At 42.1% G+C, this 9,199-nt stretch overlaps 1 protein-coding gene across 1 annotated transcript in view; it reads right to left on the reverse strand.

Annotated features, from left to right (window-relative positions):
- Nucleotides 1–8,231, reverse strand: part of col21a1 (collagen type XXI alpha 1 chain) — a 161,165-nt gene extending 152,934 nt beyond the window's left edge. Inside the window, exon 1 of the mRNA XM_003226064.4 lies at nt 8,051–8,231. The gene's annotated coding sequence lies outside the window, so the exon portion shown is untranslated. The remainder of the gene's footprint in view (nt 1–8,050) is intronic.
- Nucleotides 8,232–9,199: the final 968 nt, after the last annotated feature.

The raw sequence follows: 9,199 nt of genomic DNA on the forward strand, positions 1-9,199 counted from the left end.
GACTCTATAGAAGTGGTGGTGAACCTATGGTACACGTGCCAGAAGCCCCCCTCCCCCTCCCCCCTGCCCATTCACTCGCTGGCTGGTTTTGGATTGCAGTTCAGGCATTCAGTCTCTAAAAGGTTCACCACCACTGCTCTATAGGAAGTGTACATAGTGTACATGAAGGGGCAAAGGAGCATGTTTCCACCTTTCTCTAATTCCAGGGGTTTTTGTTTTTTTAGGAAAAAGAACTCATACAACACACATACATACATTCACATACGCATCAATAATCAGTTCCTTTTTTGTTCCACCTTCACACTGACAAAGGTCCTCCAGTTATCTACAATTTCCAGTATTATGTAAGACAAGGCTGGCTTCTCATTTTTAAGGCACTTTGCTTCCTTCTTACCCTTTTAAACTATAGATTTAATTTGTATGGGAGAGTTATAAGTCATAACTTAAAGTTAACCCCGATGCACTGGAGCATTCCAAGGATGATGTAAAATTGTAAATGGTTGCTCATATCTGCCCAGATGGAGTAGTCATCTAAGATCTTAGTAGCCATCCAAGAATGGCAAGTGTTGATGAGAGCAAAGTTAACCAGTGCACAGAGAATAAGAAAATGAAATTAGCCCTTGATATCTGCTAGGGTTTGGTTCCAGCAGATACCAAAACACAGGAATGCCCAAATCCTAATATGTACAGTGGTACAGTAAAATGGACTCCCTTATTTAAAATGGAAAAATCAAGGTTTGTTTGGAGTTTTAAAAAATGTATTTTCAAGCCGTGGATGGGTGAATCCCTGGATGCAGAGAGCTTGCTTTACTGTACTTACTTTTTCTGTAATGTGTCATTTCAGCCTTTTTCTGAGCAATAAGCTGTGACTAAATATCTATCATATATTGCTGTATTCATGTGGATTTATGACTGCTGACTTTCTGCAATTCCACAATAACATAACCATCATTGTCATCATCAACATCATTATCATCATCAACAACAACACAAATCCAGAAGTAAAGTAAATAGCCCACTGTAATATTGTTAGAGCTAGAAATAAAATGGATGGCCAGTTGTAATAGGTAGCCATTTGCAAACCAAGTTTGAGGTGCCTGAAGAATCAGGACAGCCTAAGAGTAAGCAAGTAAACAATGGTAAAAAGTGCTATTGAGGAACCATTCCCAGTGTGGTCCTTTCCTACCTAAACTATCTGGTGATGAGAGGAACATAGAAAAAAGCACATTCTGCTTGAACTCAACACAAAAAGAAGAGAAACGACAAAAGAAAAAAAGCTAACAAATAATACCCCAGCCTGAAAATGTAACACATTTAGTGCAAACCTAAGCACAATCAGATGGAAATAGTTAAACTCTCATCAGTTTGGACAACTGGAATCAACTAGCATTTTTCTTCTTGCCTCCGACTCTTTAGCTCATCAAGTCTTTTGTATTCTAGAACTATGGGAAGTGACTGGTTTATAACTGCTTTTATGAGGCATTTTTGGCAGCCTTTTTGGGGCTGAAAAGTGGGCTAAAAACATGTTACGTTTATCAATAAGGTAGGAGGAGATTTGAAATCCTGTATACAGGTCTGATCATTTCATTCCAAATGAAACATAGTAAAGTTTATAAATCTACAGAAAGGGACAATCAAAATTATCAGGTGCACAGACAACTCTCTACCCAGATGTGATACAACTTTCGTTTGTCTCTAGAGGCAAACAAGGGAGGTCAAGCATGCCAATGTCATAAAATTACACAAGAGGAAAGAATGAGTGCAGAGAATTTCTTCTCACTTTCACAAAGACCAGTACCGATACTGAGAACAATCCACCCAAACTGAATTGTTGCAGATTGAAAGGCTAAGAGGAGAAAGCACCTCTTCACAGTTAAACTGTGGAACTCAATAGCACAAAATAGATTAATGGCTGCCAACTAAGGCTGGATTGACACCATCATATAATGCAGTTCAAAGCAATTCACACTGCATTATATGGGTCCACGCTGACCACACAATGCAATTTCAAAGTGCACAGCAGTGTAGATCCAACCTGTGACAAGACATGGCTACTTTATACAACAGTATGTGCAAGACTTGATGCTGTGTGTTTCTGAATGCAAACTGCTGAGAAACAAAGGCAAATGATATCTGATGTCCTCAGGGTTTGCTTTTGGGTTTAGTTGCAGGCATATGAATGGCTGCTCATAATAGAAAGCCAAGATACTGGACTGGACAGGCCTTTGAGGCTGTATTTTGCTCTTAAGGCTATTAAACCATCTTGTGCTTCATAGATTAGTGCAAAGCTAGGAGGGTTGAGGACCACTCCCACTTCCTCTGGACCTTTGGCATGACACAAAAGCACACGCATCAGTAACATGAAGGCAGCCAGAAGTCATTTCTGATTACTTCAAGGTGGATTCATATGTGTGTGTATGAGTGTGTGTGTTCCGTTTTAGAGTGAGGCTACACAAGATAACTTTTGATAGTACCCTGGACTCTATCTTTGGCTGCAAAGTGTTTATTTAGTCAATTTTTTCCAAAAGAAAATCAGGGCTTGAAGACCAAGGATCATATAGGACTGCCCCTGAAGATACATGAGGCCTTCAGGCTGTGTGATCTCGACTCTTGAATTAGAGAAAAGCAGAAGCAGGCCACTGGGCTGCCACCATGTAGTCTGCACCGGTTCCAGCCAAAATGGTTCTTCATTACAGCATAAGGGACCAGTTATCTTGTCCCAGAACACACCTTCAATGCTTTTCTGGAGTTGGAAACATTATTGTTTGCTATACAACTTGCCCTAGCATATAAGCCCCTCTTTACTGTGCAACACTGTTCAGATGCAAGCGTATGAATACAACGTAAAGTAGTGGTTCTTAACCTATGGTTCCCTAGATGTTTTGGCCCTCCTCTGGACACATTCCAACTTGTCAATATCTCCCTTCAGTTGTAGTGCCTGGAATTGGACACAGTATTATTTATTACATTTATTTATTTATTACAGTACTTGTATCCCGCCCTTCTCACCCAATAGGGGACTCACCAGTATTCCAGGTGTGGTCTGACCAAGGCAGAATAAAGGGATAGCATAACTTCCCTGGATCTAGACCAGTGGTTCTCAACCTGTGGGTCCCCAGATGCTTTGGCCTTCAACTCCCAGAAATCCTAACAGCTGGTAAACTGTCTGGGATTTCTGAGAGTTGTAGGCCAAAACACCTGGGGACCCACAGGTTGAGAACCACTGACCTAAGGGGACATTACAGACATCCCTTGATTTTCAGCAACTCATTTTTGGACATTTCAATAGTTTTAAATTTATGCCCATACACCACACTTTCGACAATTGGGTTGCTTTTTAAACCTCTTGTACTGTTTTGATAGCATGGGGGTGTTCAGTAATCTCAGTGCCATCTTGTGGTTAATCTTGTACCTGCATGCTAAAAAAAGACAGGTTCCACTTTTAAACCACATTTTCTGGCAGTGGTCCAGTATGTGATCTGTCAGATAAGTGGGGGCTTTCTGAATAAATCTTTTTAAAGCCTCCATGCTCTTTTTCCTATCATTATCCATGAACTTCCCAAAATTATCTCTTTAATTGTGAGAGAGCCAGAACTCCCCGTAGGTTTTTATAAGCCCCCAACTGCAAGTTAATGTATTTAAGAAACATCTAAAAGACAAATCTTTATAAACATATGGCAAGAAATGAGCCAGCCAAATTTGCATCTTTGAAACTTTTTTCTCCCATGGAACATCTTCCAGTGGATCACAGCAACATAAATGAGAAGCCTTTTTAGCCTAAACAAAGTTATTAGTCTCTTTCACTCCAAACCGCAATGACCCTTAACCATGTGACAATCCACATAACCCACACACCACATAGATCCAGCAAATTTGCCACCATAAATCACATGTTTTGGATCATGTTCAGTGGCATGGCAAAGTATACATGGCAAGTATCCACACACAACTGGCTTGCCATGTGAAGCAGTCACAAAAAAAATTGATTTCAAATTTCCAACCACTATTACTATGTGCTCCCTTGTTTGTGTGACTTTGGCACCCCAATCGCTCATGGACTGAGAGTATATCTCACACAAAAATGAGTAAATCACATAGATTAATATGCCATAACAGTTCAAAAAATAATAATACAGTAACACACAATGTTCCCATTTTACAACCAGAGCCAATGCCAAAATTATTTTTATTCAAATTTCTCACATAGGAATCAGCCAAGTTTCTATACTGGCCTTCAACTTCATCCAGGTATCCCATGGATGAACTGCTTAACTTTTTACAGCTTGGAATCAGTACCTACCATCTTATATCAAATACAAGAGCCACAGTCAATATTTATACAACCCCTTCAGGAGACGAGTTTATTCCAATGCTTCATCTTATCAGTATCCAAAACAATAACTGTCAATGAATAGGCAGAAGTTTGGATTATGTTGGCATTCTAACTTAGCAAGAGGCAGGAATTCCCCGAAGCTGACCAGGAGTCCACATTTCCAAAAAGCCCTTCCAGAGTTTTAAAGGAGCAGTGTGCCTCCCCTCATTCCTGTACTTGTCAACGGTATTTGGGAGCACTGGAGGATTAAAAGTCGCACATTCTTTTCAACACACCCACCCAGAGACAGTCCTCAGCCTGGAAGCACAGTCTCATCAAAGGTGGCAATCACTCAGGAGCAAATCCTGCCAAGCTCAGTGGGAAAGACTGCCAAGTAAAAATGTGGATTGTGCTAAAGGCGAGATAGAGAATGTGGGAAGAAAGTCTCCAACCTCTAAAAGGAAGGAACATGGATATGAATGCATGAAGGAAACACAGCATGATTGACAGACAGATGATAGACAGACAGACAGACAGACAGATACAGGAAGTCCCCGAGTTACAAACATCCAACTTATGAATGACTCATAGTAAAAAAAAAAACAGGATGAGACAACAGGAAATAAGAGAGATCTAGCCCTAGAAAGGGAAATTCACTCCTGAAAGAGTTATCATCACAGGGAAGAAAGTGAGGTGAAAACCTCTGAATAGGAGTAAAGACATCAAAACAAACACCACAGGGGTGTTAACCCTTTCCTATACTCTCTCTCCATATCCCCCTCTCTCTCTATATCCACAAACACGCACACAAAATTACATTCAAATTCAACTTAAGAACAAACCTACATATCCTATCTTGTTCAAAACTTGGGGACTGGTAGATATAGATAGATAGATCAGTAGATGCATGATAAGAAATTGATGCCCTTGTTTTCCAAGATGCTCAATTTGGCCATACTAATCTGCAATACTCCGCTGTACAGCACACAAAATATGTAACAACTAGATCAAAGTAAGAGGTGAACAGCAAGAAAAGAAAAGATTCCTTACTTTGACGCCTTGCTTCCACAAACTGCACTGGGTCTTCTATTTGTTTCAATTTGGACAAAGTGACAAGCGGCTGGTTGCTGCAGATTGACAAAATCCCAGTTCAGATAAGAAGGAAGGTAGAGTCTGGTTCAGATGAGCAACATGAATATCAACATGGTAATATGAACAGGAACACATGAAGCAGAAATCCCAACATGACTGATAGAAAGATGGCTGGACAGATGGAAAGATGGAGAGAGGGAGAGAGAGAGAGGGAGGGAGGGAGGGAGATGATAGGTAGAGAGATAGTACAGTAGATGGATGGACAGTGGACGGACGGACGGACAGACAGACAGACAGTAGATACAGATAATAGGATTATGTAACAAGATTTTTGTTCTTGGGTTATAAATGTAATTTTCAAATAGGTTCTATCCTAAAAACATGGAAAAGTTTATTAAGTTGCAAATATGTTGTTCTTTGCAGTTTTGCAATGAATATCTCACTGAGTCTCAACCAATTCAACATAGTTTTCGGCAACCACAAAAACGAAGTTTCTGGAATTTAACTACAGTACTACTTTCAAAGTAAGTGTTGTGCAATTAAACAGGAAATAACACTTTCAAATCAGGAACAATTTTTTTTCAAATTTTGTTACATGGTGTAGTAGGCAAATGGAGAACAATAATGTGATAGATAGATGCTAGATATAGTTAGATGATAGATACAGATAGACAGACAAATAGATAGTAGACAGATAGTAGATGGATATAGATAAATAACAGTAGACAGATGATAAATAGATAGCAGATAGATGACAAATGTGTGATAGAATGTGATAGATAGACGATAGGTAGGTAGGGACGCCTGGATGTTTTGATGTTTTACCATCCTTCTCTCATTTCCCCGCATGGGGAGCTGGAGCTAACAGAGGGAGCTCACCCTGCTCTCCCTGGATTTGAACTACAGACCTTTTGGTCAGCAGGCCTCCCGGCACAAGAGTTTAACCCATTGCGCCACCAGGGGCTCTGTTTAAAGGTTTCCAAGGAAGGAGCTTCCACCACTCACAAAGCAGAGAGTTCCACTATTGAACAGCTTGAATGATCAGGAAGTTTTCCCAATGTTCAGGTGGAATCTCCTTTCCGGTCATTTGGACCCATTGATCCTAGTCCTAGTTTCACAGATTTAGACAAGGCTATCATGTGTCCTCTCAACTTCTCTTCTGCAGGCTAAACATACCCAGTTCTGAACCAACCTGGACACAGCATATTATTGGAAAACACAGAAATGCTGGACCATTCTAACAAGCACCATGTCAGACTATACCGAGAAGCCGCTGAAATCCACAACCATGTAGACAACTTCAACAGAAAGAAGAAACCATGAAAATGAACATAATATGGCTAAGGTAAAGGTAAAGGTAAAAGTTTCCCCTGACGTTAAGTCCAGTAGTGTCCGACTCTGGGGGTTGGTGCTCATCTCCATTTCTAAGGTGAAGAGCTGGCATTGTCCGTAGACATATCCAAGGTCATGTGGCCGGCATGACTGCATGGAGCGCCGTTACCTTCCCGCCAGAGCAGTACCTACTGATCTACTCACATTAACACACTGCACCCCCAGGGGCTCCATCATAATCTGGCTACCAGTATTTAAAAAAACATCTATAATCAGGACAGTAAATGAAGTACAACACTCCGAAAACAGAGGAATCCCACACATTAATTAATCAAGGCCAGCCAACACCTCCCAGCAAGTTTCCCCCAGACAGGAAGCAACCAGGTTTTGAAGCTGCAAGGCCATCCAATGCTAATCAAAGTGGCCAATTACAACATTCACACTTGCCTCAAACAGACAAGAGCTCTTTCTCCCATCCTGGACCTTCCACAGATATATAAACCTCACGAGCCTAGTTTCCAACAGACCTCACACCATCTGAGGATGCCTGCCATAGATGTGGGTGAAACATCAGGAGAGAATGCTTCTGGAACACGGCCATACAGCTCGAAAAACTCTTAGCAACCCAGTGATTCCAACCGTGAAAGCCTTCAACAACACATTGATAGATACTGATATATAATAGTAGACAGATAGCAGCTAGATGATAGATATTTCATACTGTAGATGCACCCAGGGTTTCTTAAACAGAACATCCTCTGTCTATCATCTAACTCTATCTTAGATGATAGATCACGCATGGGCAAACTTGGGCCCTCCAGGTGTTTTGGACTTCAACTCTTACAGTTCCTAACAGCCTACCGGCTGTTAGGAAGTGTGGAAGTTGAAGTCCAAAACACCTGGAGGGCCCAAGTTTGCCCATGCCTGTGACAGACAGATGATTGGTTGGTAGGTATAGACAAATAGACAGTAGACAGGCAGATAATGATAGATATAGCTAAATCATAGATTGGGTGATAGACCAGGCATGGGCAAACTTGGCCCTCCAGGTGTTTTGGACTTCAACTCCCACAATTCTTAACAGCCTACCGGCTGTTAGGAATTGTGAGAGTTGGAGTCCAAAACACCTGGAGGGCCAAAGTTTGCCCATGTCTGTGATAGACAGATGCCCTATTTTTGCATGATGGTTAACTTTGGACATAACTTCTGCAACACTCTGCTATCCAGGCACAAAGTTTACAACAGCCAGTTCGAAGTCTGAGCGAAGAATTGAGTGAGAAAGGTCTCCCCCCCCCCCCCCCCCGTGCCTCTTACCTGTGTCAGCCTGGACAAAAGGGGAGCCAAGAGGAGCTGGCGGATGCAGAGGTCAGAAAGGAACTGGAGCCTGGCTCGGAGGAGCAAGAAGGAGAAAGAGGAGGAGGAGGAGGGCAGGCCAAGAAGGAAGGCTCTGGACGCGCGTCAGCCTCCTCTTCCCAAATCCAAGGGCGGGCAGACGGGCTCTCTCCTCCCGTGTCTCCTTCCCTGCAGGCGCCCGGCTGTGGCTGTGGCTGGCCCCGCCGCCCGCTCTCCCTTCTTCCCCTTCGCGGGGGGCTGGCGCTGGGTGGAGCCTGGCAGGGAAGGGACCCCACAGAGAGCCGGCTTGGGGAAGCAATGGGGAAAAGATCCGTGGCATCTTACCCTGTGGAGTGCATGCGGCTTAACGGCCATGGATCAATGCAATGATTAGGATGAGATTTGCAGTTGGAAACGCCAGCACTTTTTGGCAGAGCAGGGTGATGTTTTGGGTGAAACTCTACCTCTTAAGATCCCATAGCATTGAGCCAGGGCACTCGAAGTGCATTCATTCTACAGTGTAGATGCACCCAGGCTTTCTCAAGGTTGCAACTGGAAGAGCTGTGTGGGACTGCTGTCATTTTTGTTACTACAGTAGAGTCTCACTTATCCAACACTCGCTTATCCAACGTTCTGGATTATCCAACACATTTTTGTAGTCAATGTTTTCAATATATCGTGATATTTTGGTGCTAAATTCATAAATACAGTAATTACTACATAGCATAGCTGCGTATTGAACTACTTTTTCTGCCAAATTTGTTGTGTAACATGATGTTTTGATGCTTCATTTGTAAAATCATAACCTAATTTGATGTTTAATAGGCTTTTCCTTAATGCCTCCTTATTATCCAACATATTCGCTTATCCAACATTCTGCCGGCCCGTTTATGTTGGATAAGTGAGACTCTACTGTATATGTAAGAAATCAGTTAATGTGTTTGCCTCAACTGCCAAATAAGATGCACGAAGCTGATTGGTTAAGCCATGTCTGGAGAGCTGTTAAGCCTGGGAGTTTTTGATACTGTTGCAATTTTTTCAGGCATAAGTTGAGCAGGTGCAGGTGCAGTTTGAAGAAGCAGAAAGAGAGACAGTTTGAAGTGTGCTCTTGCTTCATGATCTGCCAGAAGG

This window comes from Anolis carolinensis, chromosome 1 (genome assembly GCF_035594765.1).
Source record: "Anolis carolinensis isolate JA03-04 chromosome 1, rAnoCar3.1.pri, whole genome shotgun sequence".
NCBI lineage: Eukaryota > Metazoa > Chordata > Lepidosauria > Squamata > Dactyloidae > Anolis > Anolis carolinensis.